This window comes from Otolemur garnettii, unplaced genomic scaffold (genome assembly GCF_000181295.1).
Source record: "Otolemur garnettii isolate 467f Iridium unplaced genomic scaffold, OtoGar3 scaffold00241, whole genome shotgun sequence".
NCBI lineage: Eukaryota > Metazoa > Chordata > Mammalia > Primates > Galagidae > Otolemur > Otolemur garnettii.
The window spans coordinates 1519263-1534612 of NW_003852636.1; positions in this window are offsets into that span (position 1 = coordinate 1519263).

Consider the following 15350-nt stretch of genomic DNA (forward strand, 5'->3'; position numbering starts at 1 on the left):
ATCCCAGGGTCTCAAGGTTGACTCTATATATTTTTTGAGGTTTTTTTTTTTTTTTTTGGTATTGATACCTAACTTAATTATACAGGGATCAAAGAATATGGTCTTTCTATTTTAGATGTCTTTTGTAATATCAGATAACTGGATTTTGAAAATATCATTTTGGGCTGGGCATTTTGGTTCACACCTGTAATCCTAGCACTCTGGGAGGCCGAGGTGAGTGGATTGCCTGAGCTCATGGGTTTGAGATCAGCCTGAGTAAGAGCAAGACCCCATCTCCAAAAATAGCCAGGCGTTGTAGCGGATGCCTGTAGTCCCACCTACTCAGGAGTCTGAGGCAGGAGAATCACTTGAGCCCAGAAGTTCCAGGTTGCTGTGAGCTGTGATGCCACAGCACTTTACCAAGGGTAAAAAAATGAGACTGTCTTAAAAAAATGAAAATATCAATTTGAAATTTACAATTCCAGTCTTTTAACTGGTAGGTTCATCTGAGTACATTTATTTTGATCACTGACATATTACTTATTTATTCATATCATCAATTTTAATGCTTTATATTTATCTTGACTTTTACCTTTATATTTTCTCATTTGGGGAATCTTTACAAGTACTTTAGTTTCTGTTTTCCCATTTTTTCTTCTACTGGCCCATATGTTTTCTAATCTTTCTACTTATTTAAAAAAATGTTTTATTTGTAGCTGACACATAATTGTACACATTATGGAGGTATAATGTAATGTTTCAATGCATGTAAACATAGTATAATGATCAAATTGGTAATTGCTACATCCATCATTTTCATTTCTTTGTGGTGACAACATTCAAAATCTTCTTTCTAGATATCTTAAAATATATAATATATTGTTATTTTCTATAGTCACTCTATTGTGTAATTGAACACTAAAACTTATTCTTCCTGTCTGTGACTTTGTATTCACTTACCAACCTGGTTACCCCTTCTGTTTCCCCTCCCCAGACTCAGATAACCACTATTCTATGCTCTACGTCTAGAAGATCAACTTTTGTAGATTCCATGTATGAGTGTTATCCTGTACTGTTTGTCTTTCTGTGCCTAGCTTATTTCACTTAAGCAAATGTCCTCCAGGTCCATCCACATTGCACAAATGATAGGATTTCATCCTGTTTTATGGGTGAATGATATTCCATTATATATTTGTATCATACTTTCTTTACCCATTCATCATTAGATGGGCACTTAGGTTGATTTTATATCTTGGCTATTATGAATGGTGCTGTAGTAAACATGAGTGTGAAGGTGTCCGTTCATTGAAATTGTCATGTTGATTTCATTCCCTTTGTATATATACCCAGCAATTGGCTTCCTTGATTATATTGTAGTTCTATTTAATTTTTTTTTTAGTCAAAGTCTCATTCTGTCACTTAGACTAGAGTGCAGTGGCATGATCATAGCTCACTGTAACCTCAAACTCTTGGACTCAATGGATCCTCCTGCCTCAGCCTCCCTGAGTGGCTGGCACTATAGGAATACTCCACCACACCCTGGCTAATTTTCTATTTTTTGTAGAGATAGGGTCTCACCCTTGCTCAGGCTGGTCTCAAACTCCTGGCCTAAAGCAATCCTCCTGCCTCGGCCTCCCACAGTGCTAGGACTATACGTATGAGCCACTGTGCCCAGCTTTATTTTTAAATTTTTGAGGAATCTCAATAACATTTTCCAAAATGACTATACTAAATTGCATTGCCATCAATAGTATATAAAAGTTCCCTTTTGTGCATATCCTTACCAACAATTGTTATTTTTTTCTCTTTTTTGACAAAAGCCATTCTAACAGGTATGAGGTGATACCTCATTGTGGTTTTGATTTCCATTTCTCTGATTAGTGATGCTGAGAAAGTTTGCATGTATCTGCTGGCCATTAGTATGTCTTCTTTTGAGAAATGTCTATTCAGGTCTTTTGATCATATTTAAATTGGATTATTTCAGGATTTTGCTATTGAGTTGAGTTCCTTATATATTCTGGATATTAGCCCCTTGTCAGATGCATAGTTTGCAGATACTTTCTCCCATTCTTCAGGTTCTCTTCACTTTGTTTCCTTTACTATTCAGAGCTTTTAGTTTGATGTAATCTCATTTGGCTATTTTTGGTTTTGTTGCCTAGAGTTTGGTGCCTTATTCAAAAAATCCTTAGTCAGTCCAAGATCATGAAGCATTTTTCCTGTTTTCTTCTCCTGTTTCCCTCGTAGTTCGGGGTTTTACATTTAAGTCTTTAATACAGTTGGGGTGATGTTTTTATACAGTGAGAGATAGGAGTCCAGTTTCATTTTTCTGCATATTTTCCAAGCACCATTTATTGAAGAGATTGTCCTTTCTCCAGTGTATATTCTTGGCACCTTTACTGAAAATCAGTTGGCTGTAAATGCATGAGTTGATTTCTGTGTTCTTTCTTCCATTCCATTGGTTTATATGTCTGTTTTTTTTTTTTTTTTGTGCCAGAACTAGAACCATGCTGTTTTGGTTACTATAACTTTGTAGTATATTTTGAAGACAGGTATTGTGATGTCTCCAGCTTTGTTCTCTTTACTCAAGATTGCTTTGACTATTAGAGTCTTTTGCCTTTTTCTTCTGCATTCTGAGAAATTTCTTCAGATCCATATTTTAGACCACTAACACTCTATTTCTGTCTAATTTTCTATTTAACTTGCCAATTGAAATTTTAAAAGCAACAGTTACATTTTTTAGTTCATGAAAACCTTTTTGGTTCTTTACAAAACTTATTCTAGCATGATGGTGGAGACCCTTCTCTCCCTGCTAGGTGCAGCTATAATTCTAGGTACAATGCAAGAAGTAACCAAAAGAGAATTCTGCAAAGTGGAAAGAAGATGTTGAACTGGTTAAGAATCCAAGGACCTGAGGAAAGATACAGTAGGGCATATAACAATCCCACACCTAATAGACAAAGTAAACCTAGGCCTATCAGTGACTGACTTCAACCTAATAATACAAGGTAGCTCAGGTAGGTTCATTTTGCCCACAAATGGAATAGGATTCCCAATAGTAATCATTGGAAGCTTTGCTGAGAAGGACCAATGGGGATCCTCTCTGACAATAAGTAGTCAGAGGAAGTCACTCCTTCTACATAAGGCCCAAGACTCCTCTCCCAGGAAGAGACAATGGGTGACGAGGAAGCACCTAAAAGGAGGACTATGCCATAACAAACACCCTTGATCTGGAAACCTCTTTGTCCCAAGATTCCTCAGATCCTCAGATTCCTTTGTTCCCCAGAACAAAGACATGAGTTAGGGTGGTCCAGGGACACCAATAGTGGAAATCCCAGTGCACCAAGCTGTCTGGGTCTGGAAGCACTCTCAATTTCCCAAAGACAGCAGGGATCCCCCCCCAAGAGGGCCCTGGTGAAAAACTCCCCTCCACAAGCCAGAGATTTTCTTCTATACCAAGCAGCAGGCAGCACTGATGGCAAGGAGGATGTTCCACCACAATAAGTGCTGAGAGATCCTAAACATGAAACATTCATTATGTTATGTTGAGTCCTAAACATAAAAATATACTAACTTAATCTGAATTTAAAATCTCAAAAACATCATAAAGAAAATTCAAATGTAAGTCACAGACTGGGAGAAAAGGTTCACAATAAATATATCTGTAAAAAGACTTGTATATTGAATACATAAAAGATCCTTATACATCAGGGGTTCTCATCTGGCAGTGATTTTTGTCCCCTGGGGACAGGTGACAATGCTTGGAGATATTTTTGGTTTTCACAATTAGAGGGGAGAATTCTACTGGCATTTAGTAGATAGAGGCCAGGGACTCTACTAAACATCCTACAATGCACAGAACAGCCATCTACAACACTGAATTATCTAGCCCAAAATGTCAATAATACCACATTCAGAAACTTTGTTACGTTAATCAATAACAAAAGGCAAAACAACCCTATTTTTTAAATAAGCAAAAAACTTAAATTGATGTCACAAAAGATCATACACAAATGGCCAGTAAGCAGATAAAGTGTGTTTAGGAAATGAAATTAAAACCATGATATACCACCAAGACAACAACTAGAACAGTGAAGAAAACATCTTAATAACATTAAACGTTACAGAAGATGTAAACAACTGGATCTTTCATGCATAGCAGGCAGTTACAATTATTCAAAAACAAGTTTGGGATTTTCCTGTAAAGTTACACACATACCTACTTTATGACCCAGCAATTCTACTCTCATGTATTTACAAAAAATATATAAAAACAGATGTCCACAAAAAGACTTCTACAAGAAAGCTTTATTCATAATAGTTCTAGCGATTGCTAGAGTTGGAGAGCTGGAGAGTAATGGGTAAGGAGTACAGAGAGCATATTTTGGCGATAATGAAAATGTTTTAAAATTAATTGTGGTGATGGTTATACAACTCTATGAATATTCTGTACTATAAACCATTGAGTTTTACACTTACATTTGTGAATAGTATGGTATGTGTATTATAACTCAATATAGCTGTTACAAAAAAAAAGAGAATTAAGTATTTGATACACATGTAGAATATACATCATTTGGATCATTTTACCTAAATAAGTAGACTCCAAAGAGTATTTATATGAAATTCTAGAACAGGAAAACTAATCCATAGTAACAGGAAACATACCCATAGTTGCTTATGGGAGCCAAGGACTAACTGAAAGTAGAAATGAGTACTTTCATGTGTGATGGAAATGTTTTACATTTTGATTTTGACTGGTAGAAATAGGATATATACATTCATTAAAATTCATTGATCACATGTAAATTTTACCTCAGTTGAGAAAGGATATAGAGGCAGGTGACAGGTGAAAGAAAGGAAACAGAAAAGAGGAAAAGAGGAGGGGAGAGATGAGAGGAGGGGAGAGAGGAGAGGAAGGGAAAGAGGAGGGAGCAGATTTAGGAGATATTTATAAAGTAGAACCTATGGATTTTTGTATCTGGTTGGATATTAAAGATCAGAGAGAGGAAGGAACAGCAGCAATAAAAGGTAGAAGAGTGATAGTCTATAAGCCACAGAAACATGCAACGGCTCCTCCAAGAATTAGCTGTGGGACCCTGGGCAATCATCTTACTTCTCAGATAATTCCTTGTTTTAATCATGTGTAAAAGTGACAATAATCCATCTTTCATGAGGTTTTTATGAGGACAAGCTAAATACTGCATTTAAAGTCCCTATAGGATGACTCCCAAACTTCTACCTTGGCCCCTAGATAGATTCTGTAATGCCTCTGGAATGAGATAGGGACCGTGAATACAGAAAGGATTTGTACAAGGGATACCCAAAGAAAGTAGCCAGATGTGAAGATGAGCAGAAATGAACCAGCATGCCAAGAGCTGGACTTGGAGCCTGGGATAAAAGTCGCAAAATCTACTTTTAGGAGACATCTCACCAGGTTCTCAAACCGGCAGGTGAGATGCTGGTATTATCTTCACCCTGCTGGTTCATGGTCAAAGGGGCCTACTCCCGTCAAACCTCTCCTCTTATCTTCACCTGGGCCAACAAGCGTGGCCTTGGACCCAGCTTTTCTGGCTTAGTGTGTATAGTGGTACTCTGAGAGCAATGGGATATTTCCCTAGGGTTTGTGGGGGAGCCCACATCTTTTTGGATCTGATCAAGATCTGCTTCCTTGGCTTGGTGCCCGTAGCTCGTTAGTTAGGGCACTGGCCACATACACCAGGGCTGGAAGGTTCAAACCCAGCCTGGGACTGCTAAACAACAAAGACAACTACAAAAAAAAATAGTCATGTATTGTGGTGGGCACCTGTAGTCCCAACTACTTGGGAGGCTAAGGCAAGAGCATCGCTTAAGCCCAAGAGTTTGAGGTTGCTGTGAGCTGTGATGCCACAACACTGTACCCAGGGTGACATAGTGAGACTGTCTTAAAAAAAAAAATCTGCTTCCTCTTCTATCCATGTGGTAATGCCCAATGGTATATACAGGGCCCAGAGATTGAAAGCAGGCCCACTGGGTTCCAGGCTACCTCTGATCTATCAAAACCAGCAAAGAGAAGCAGAAGCTGAGTTATGGTTTCTATGTTAATTTTGAAGCGTACTTAGACTTTGAGATGGGTGCTTGGGGATGTTATGGGCTTCAGGCTGATGATTGTGAGCCTGAGATCACTATAAAGGAAGTCATCCTATTTACAGTGTTTTGAACCTCCCTCCTTCTCCATTCACTTCTCACAGAGGAGTCTGAATGCAGGCCAAAGTAGGCAGTAGCATCTTCCATTTATGGCCTGAACCTCACTAGTCTCAACACTTGACAGAGTTGTGTCCTGCTCTTGTCCTGAAGCACTGCAGAGAGGGCAGAGGTGGCTGTAAGGAGCTGGGAAAAGTAGCCAGAACTTTGGGAGTTGACAAGCCTTTCTCCTGAAGTCACCTCAGGTGAGGAAAAGTAACTTCAGTTACCAGGGGAGGGCAGCAGAGGCCAATTTACAGAACACTGAGCCTGGACTTGGAACCCCTGGGTTAGAATATTTGTGTTGGTGCACAGAGTCGTGTCAAGTCCAGGGTCCACTCAATCCCAGGCCAGCACCACCTCATCTCCTTGCAGGCAGGTACAGACCTGTTCCAACAGTCAGGGGAGAGGATGGTCCAAAAAGCAGCCAGGGAAATCAGATGAGGAAAGGTTCCAGGACCATTGGGCAACCTTGGGGACCCAAAATACCATTAATAGAGAAGTCCAGCACATGGTAAGGGAGGAGGGCAATTACTTACATATAATTTAGTTCAGTCTTTACTGTGCACAGAAATTTCTCCTTCCCTGACTCTCACATAGATTCATTCTTCCCTGCTTTACATATTCTAGGCTGAGTCCTCACAGCCTGGAAGTACTCTTTCTCAGAACAGCTGCCTCAGCTTCTGTCCAAGGTCACCCTAGCAATGACAGTTTTCCGTGTCTACCATGCTCGCTTCTCTGGCCTGGAATCCATCTTCTTACTTCCTATAATCCATGTATCTAGATAGAGTATCTAGATATCGTAAAAATGCAGTTCAGGGATTATAGGAAGAGTTTCATTCCATCGCCCCCCCCCCACCAGGTACAGCAGAGAGATGAGTCATCAGTGATTTCTTGTGGAAGAGGATGAGGCTGGTAACTAAAGGTAGTTTGATGAGTTACTGAACTTAGAAGACACTGACGATCTTCATTCTATAACTGAGATGAAAACCAAAAGTACTCCTGAAAGACAGTGCCTTACTAGGGAGTCCAAGTACAATTTTCGACTTCAGAATAGAAAGAGTATGTTAATTGAAGTATCATAGCCTGAGATGCCAACTACTCTGGAGACCACACAGCTGATAGAATAAACATAACCAAATATGAGTTTATACCAACCAGTGAAGGTGATGAGCTTCCCTAAGGAATGTTCCAGGAAAGCCTTACTGTTTTTCCTCTTAAGCTTCCAGATCATGTGTCAGGTTCAGACCAAATCCAAGAGGTCTTCTGGCTTCTTGCAGGACTAGGGACTCATCTTCCTTTCTTTCCTCTTTAAAGCTATCATTAACACTCTGTCTTTAAGTAGGTCACATCTCTCCCTTGGGCTGGCTAAAAAGTAAGAAAAAGTTATCCTGGCACTCTCCCACAAATAAATCTACAGACAACAGGTAAAAGGCTGTACTTGCCATTATCAAGGCAAAGCAGAAGATAGTTAACAAAAGCAACACACTGCACATACTAGGTTTGGTGAATTGTTACAATGGAATAAACATAAAGTGACAAAGGCTCCATCTTCTAACTTTCTTAGATAGCTGGGGGTTGGGCTCTCTCTCTTGACTCCTTAATTAAATGGCCACTGGAAGCTCTGTTAGGCTTATTCCCTCTGCTTTCTTTTTCCTGAAACACTCTCCCTCCCCCCCACACACACACATTTCTCCCAACCCGCACCTGAAGCAAGGGCATACAGGCTCCCTTTCTTTGCATGGGAAATCTGTGTCTCCAAGGATGTTATCCCTGGTGGGTGAAGAGGAGCACCCAACCCACAAGCTTCTGCTATGCATAGAAACTTTCCCCTCTGGGAATTTCCTCCCAGCAGAGAACCAGACTTAATAACCTGCTGGTGAACATGTCTAAAGCTACAGAACAGATTATAAAGATACCAGGAGAGAAGAAAAAGGGAGTGCTTTCCCTGTCCAACAAAGAACAGTTCAAGGTGGATTAATATGAAATGGGGGGCATGTATAAGACACTTTAGAGCCGTTGTGACTGACATTTTATCTATACAACAACCTCCTTGCGAAGTACCTATTCCTCCCTCCCTCCCTTCCTTCTACCTTTCATCCTTCCCTCCCTTCCTTCCTTTACTGATAAAGAAATAGGATCTGATTACTTATGCTCAGAAGTAGTAGGCTGGGATGGAAACCCAGGATTGCCTAACTCCAAAGTTAATGCTATTCTCACTAGTACTATGTGGTGTCTTGAAGAAGGGTGGAGGTCTAGAACTCCCAGAGCTACAGACTATACCCCATAAGGTTGTCAGAAAGAGGCAACTTTAACTGGACCATGGTCCAAGCCTCAGGAGGAGAATCACAAACCCTCCAGAGGAAAGGAAAACCACAGAGCCAAAGTACAGCACATCAAGAGTATGGGCCTCTACTCAGAAGTAGTAGCGGAGCAGGTTATGGGGGTCCTGAGGAAGAAGACTTCCTTCTAATTCCTATTTTACAAGAATAGCATTTTTTCTATGTTAAAGATTGCCATGGGTAGAGGTTCTTCAATTTCCAGAGTTTTCTCATGTCCATGATTCCCTAGAAATCTTGTTTCCATTTTTTATTTTTTCTGCTTAGTTTTGAACCTATTTCCTCATGCTTCCCATAGCAAAGGTAGGTTAGTTCTCTTCTGCAGAAGTAAGTTCTTACTCTCACAGGAACGGATTAGTTGTGAAAAAGGGTGGTTAAAAAGAGTCTGGCTTTCTCATTTTTCTTGCTTTTTATCCCCCTATATAATCTCTTTGCACACACTCATTCCTCTTCCACTTTCTGCCTAAAGTTGGAGTAGCCTGAGATATCTACATGCAGATATCCAGTCTTAAATTTTCCAGACTTCATAATCAGGCTAAATAAACCCCCTTTCTTTATAACTTATCCAGTCTCTGGTATTCTGTTATAACAACACTAGATAAAGACACAATATTTGCTAAGAGTGAGAGGGTGGACTCAGGGGTGGGAGGTTTGAGATAAGAGTGGAGAAGATTTGAAATAGTCACCCTGAGGCTAGGCGCAGTGGCTCACACCTGTAATTCCAGCACTTCGGAAGGCCAAGGTGGGTGGATCGCCTAAGCTCACAAATTTGAGACCAGCCTAAGCTAGAGCAAGACCCCTGTCTCTAAAAATAGCTGGGCATTGTGGCCAGAGCCTGTAGTCCCAGCTACTTGGGAGGCTAAGGCAAGAGAAATCACTTGAGCCCAAGAATTAGAAGTTGCTGAGAGCTATGATGCCAGGACACTCTACTAGGGGCGACAAAGTAAGACTCTGTCTCGAAATAAATAAATAAATAAAAACAGAAAGAAAGAAAAAAGGAAATAATAGTCATCCTGGAAAGTGAGTGTGCTAAAGAAATTTAACTCTTAGTAGGATTGTGAAACAATGTTTAGGGCTTGTTGAGACTGGTGATTCATAACAGAGCAAGGCCAGTTTGTGACAATGAGTGGCTAAAATAGGGTAGATGAGATGAGGAAGTTTAGGAACCAGCAGGTTCAGGTGGTGACTGAATCATCAACATCTACACCGAAATCCCCTAGGACAATGGCAGGCCTTGTGGTAGGGAGTAGGGATTCCAGAAGACAGAACCCAAAGCCTTCATTGAAAAAGGGTGTACTAGTTTCCTAGGGTTATCCTGATAAATTACCATGAAACAACACAAGTTTATTCTCTCACAGTTCTGGAGGCAAGGCCAGGAGTTCTAAATCAAGGTATTGGCACGGTTGGTTCCTTCTGGGGCTCTGAGGAAGAATCTGTTCCATGAAATTCTCCTAGCTTGTGGTGGCTGCCACCAATCCTTGGCTTTCAGCTACATCACTCCAATCTCTGTCTCTGTCATCACATAGTGGTCTTTTTTTTCTGTATGTGTACCTGTGTCCAAATTTCCCTCTAATTATGAGGACACTAGTCACTGGAATAGGGCCCACTCCAATCCAGTAGGACCTAATCTTAACTTGATTACATCTATTACATCTAAGATCCTATTTCTAAATAAAGTCACCTGCACAGGTACTAGGGGGTTAGGACTTCAACATGCACCTCAGGGGAACATAGTTCAACCCACTACAAAGGATATACGATCAGAAGGTCTGTTCATGAAAGCAATGAGAAGGAGTGATGTATAAAAATGATATAAGGTTCAAAAGAGCTGTAGTTTTTGTAAGAGGAAGGAGAGAAAATAGTCTGAAAGTAGCAATGGGAGGAAGTATAACACTTACCCCATCTCCCAACCCCAAGGTACTAGAAGAAATAATGAGAAGCCTTCATGTAAGAAGGCAGCCAGGAAAACAGAGTCCTCTGAGTTTCTGTTAGATAAAAGAGGTTGAGAAAGCTAAGTAGGGATCATCTGGTCAAGATGGCCCCAGTGGAGGTTTGGGTAGATGGAGAAAAACTAGAGGGTTGGGTTGGATGAAGAAAAAGCATATCAGTGTGAGAATCAGTGTGATGGTGGATATGGGCTTATGCTTTGAAAGTTGACTGGTGACTATGGGAGGTATGAGGAAGGGTGGATTAGTCCTGGTATCTTTGAGGAGCCTGGCTCTGGACCTAGTGGCCATAAAACTGACTCTCTTAACCAGAGCTGGTAGCAGCCACAGTAACTGCATACTCTGCATACTACAAGTTCTAGAGTAGTGAGTGGTGAGCCCAGAGATGGCCATCTCTGTACTTTTGCAGCTTAGAGTGGGATGGATCCTAGCGTGAGGCCACTCTGTCAATTACCTAGGATTGAGGTGGGATTCCTCATTTTAGAATTAGAAGTGACAGGGAAATCCCATGGTGAGTCAAAATGTAGACATTTACTTCTCTTGGTTTTGACTGAGAAAGTATAAAAATATTTAGGAGGAATCCCCTGGGTCTATCTTGTAGCCCCATTTGTCCTGTCTCACTCACAACTGCCAAACAATCTACAAGCTGAAAATGTTTATCAGTGTTTTAATCTAGGAAATTACCCCAGAAGCATTAACCCTCTGCTGAGAGGAGGTTAGGTGAACATGAACTCTAGTGCCAGACTACATGTATACAAATTCTACCTCAACTACTTGCTCACTGTGCAACTTAGACAAGTGACTTAACCTGTCTATACCTCAGTTTCTTCATCTGGAAAATGGAGACAACAATAGCTCCTACCCTACAGAATTCTCATTGTAGAGGATTAAATGATTTAATACTTAGAACAATACCTGGCACATATTAAGATTATATAAGTGTATTTTTATGATTATTAATTCCCTCTCCCATCCTCCCACTCAATCACTCGATACTATCCTGCTTGACAGAATCTCCCTGCCTCTGAATCCTAATCTGAATAATTACTTCTGATCCTTCTCCTATATGCATTCTTCCCTGGATTTATCTACCTCTAGACCAAATAAGCCTAGAGCCTGCAACTGTTCCTCATATGATGGCTGCTGGTGCACCAGCCTAGTGATTCACCTTTGGACACTTTGCACTTTGTCATTATATCCTAGTTTAAATGGGTTGTCTACAGTAGAGCACAGTGTACCATGTAGGCACAGCCATCCCTTCACTTGTTCTGGTTCCCTACTTCTATTAATGCAGCCTAAAATCTAATCACCTCTTTTGGCAGCATCATCACTCTGTTGGCTTGAATTGACTTTATAATCAAATTGAGGTCTTTTTCACATATGCTGTTGTTAAACCAGGCAGGTCTCTTATATCCTGTGCTAGAGGAACAAACCAAGCTGAAATTGCTAAAAGAAAGTCAAGTTCAGAGTCAAAGCCCAGGGTTTGGCTCACAGAGTTTAGTCCAGGCAAACAGTTAATGGTTGGGGTTCATGGCAGATGCTACTCATTGCCTACCCAATAACAATTTTTCTCTTTTCTTCTTAACGAATTCCAACTTTGTTCAGAGCAGCAATGTGCTTAGCTAAAAGTACTGGATTTCAAAGCTTCCTTTGCAGGAATACACATAGGAGAAAAATCAGAAATAGTTATTCAGATTAGGGTACAGAGGCAGGAAGATTCTATCAAGCAGAGTAGTATCAACTGAGTCAAGGAATATCCATATGACACAGTTTTAGTCAGAGATGCAGGTGGATGTCACTGGAGAGAGCATTCCATTAAAAAAAAAAAAAAAGAAAGAAAAGAAAATACTCCCTAGAATGTCCTTTGTCCTTGTCCTTCATGTTCTCCCCCTGCCAGCTCTTTCCTTTTTTCCTGTTTAGAATACAGACTGAATCCCAGTGCTGCAGCAGCCATCTTGTGACAATGAGGCAAAAACAAGTGGATAAAAGCCTACTTAAGAACAAAAGTCTTGAGGGCAGCATTGACCTGACATACTGGCCCTGGATCATGTATCAAGAAAATTTTTGTTGAATGAAACAAATAAACCTCTACTGTTTAAGCCACTATTGTGGAGTGGTTTATTTGTTTGCAGTCAAAAAATATTCCTAACTAACATAGGGTTATAACAGGAAAATTGAGGATACAAATGGAGGGTTAACTGACTAGGAATCCAGAAGGAGGAAACATTTAGAAATACAAGTGGGCAGTTGGGATCAGAAGACTCTGTCAGTGGGCCACTAGCTCTCAGCTATCAGACTGGGGTTTGAGATCAGGACTCCTCCCCTAGATAGTGGACTAAAAGAGCATGAATGGGCCTAGGCCTTGACAGGGCCTTGACAGACAGGCATGGTTTCTGACTGATGGATTCAGATACAGGACATGAGACAGAAATTCAGGGTGCAGAAGTGGGGAATGAGGTATAGGATCAATGGAAACTTAAGATCAGGCTCAGACCAGAGACAAAAGGACAACTCGATGCTGAATTCCAGTATGCAGTGCAGGTTACTTCAATTCTTCCTGTTTTAGGACAGGAATAGCTTGCAGGTAGGAGGAAAATTACAGCTATAGAGGGAGAAAAGGGCAATGGGTAGGATCTGGTCAGAGCCTGACAAGCTTCAGCTCAAGCTGAGCTTTAGCCATCCTGACACTCTTCTTACAGATTCTTAGATTCACTCTTAATTACATATCCCTCTTTCCATCTTTTCTCCATGATCTTTTAAGATCTGAGCTTAACAGAAAGCTCACTGTGTAACCATACTGGCTTCGTTAAATGGCTCCCACTTTGTCTTCTCTCTAATTGCCAGCATTTCACTGTGGAAAACCTCCTCTTCCCTCTACTCCAAGTTGTCTTCCCTCCTGCCTGGTTTGAGGGCCGTCTATCATTCTTCCTGGGCAGTCTGGGCCTCTCAGGAGAGATACACCTTTATCCTCTGGCGTTCACTGTTGCTAACCAAGAGGTAGGTAGCGAGAAAGGGCTGGGGAGAAGAGCTGGCCAGGTTTTGACTGACTCTAGGGAGCAATGGGCCACTCCAGCTCCCTTCCCTACCTTGGCTATTTTACTCCAGGGGCCTATGCCCTCCCTTCCCCCAACCCAATTTCTTACTTCATCTAGAGAGAGAATGAGAGCCTCATCTGACTGCTGGTATGCTACCACTTCTCCTTTGTGTGCAGTGAGTACTGTGTGGGTAAGTTATTGTTACATTGTGCTCCTGTGTTAAATGGACCTTTGTGAGACACTTTTTGCTCTGTGTTCTGGGGTATAGGGAGGAAGTCTTGCCTGAGTGACTTCTCACAGAAAGCTCCAGAGGTGCTCAGAGCTGATAGCCTAGGCTTGGAAGACTGCTCTTTCATTGGCACTCAAAGTTGTCAATCACTGTGGTCCTGCCAATCAGCTCTGAAATAGGAATCTGTAAGAGATTAGCCTCCTTTGTTAAACATAACACTGAACCCTCCAAGGACTAAACAAAGAATGGCTCAGAAAAGGCAGTTCCTAGGTGGGCAGAGGCAATCGTGCCAGTGTCCCTAACTGGAGCTCTTTGGTTTCACTCTCTTTCTTTAGGCTCTGTCTCTATTCCTTACATCTAGGCCCCCAGTCCTAAGTCCTTTCATTTCTGCCTCTTTCATTTCCCTCTCATGTGTATTTCTTCTCTCTGTCCCCAGTGCTGCTGCCTTTGTTCAGCCCTCAACACCTCTTACCTGGACTACTAACCAGTCTCTCAGCATCCAGTCTCACCTCCTTCAACCCAGCCAAATCAATTTTCTAAAAATACAAGTCTGATTGTGTCACCTCCTGCTAAACACCTTTCAACCTCTTCCACATCTCCTAGTGCCTTTGGGCTAAAGTCCAAACTACTTAGCATGGCATCCAGGGCTCTTCATGATTTGGTTCCTGCCAAATTCTCAGCCTCATTTTTGGCAGTACTCCCACTTCATACCTAGTCATAATGAACTACTTTGTAGGTTTCTGAACATGCCATTCCTGATTTTGCTTCTAGGCCTTTACACATAACATTCTCACTATCTGGGACATCATTGACCCACCTTCTCTGCTATCTGTTTAGCCAGGACCTACTCATCCCTCATGATTTCAATTAAACTCTCACAGCCCAACATATATATTTCATTTGTGTCTGTGTTGTTGATGTCTAGTATAGATAGATATAGAACATAATAGATCCTCAGTAGATGTTTAATAAATGAATGAATGAATGAATGTCCCAACTCAAGTGGCTGTGCTCAATATCACCTCTGAGGGAAAGTGGCAGTTGACTGGTCCTTCCCTCTATGAGAGGAAGACCTCATCCTTACCCAATTACACTGGGTAGCAATTGTTTTTTTTTTAACAAGTCTGCCTCACTAATTCAACTGTGAGCATCTCAAGGGCAGGGCTATGTCTTATCAACCCCAGTTTACTGCCTAACTCCCAGCATAGTGCCTGAAACAATGAATAAATAAGCTTCCCAAATACCCGACAGTTCACTCCCTTGTCTTGTCCCCCACTATTTGCTTACCCACAAACTCTCACCATCAATATACCTAAGTGGTCACACTCAAGGCTTCACAAACATGCAAAGGTTCACCCCATCCCTGAAATTTTTTACCTGCATTCCTCTTACCTGGAATGTCCTTCTGACCCACCCACCCACATCCTGATACTTCTTTAGAAACCAGCTACAATTGCCCCTCTTCCAAAAAAATTTCATGCACCCACCCCAGCCTATCTCTGAGCAGTGCTAACCATTCCCCATCATCCCATTTAACCCTTGGCATCCCTTCATGTAACTAAGGGGAAAACTAAAACTCACAAAGGGAAAGATTCTTTCAAGG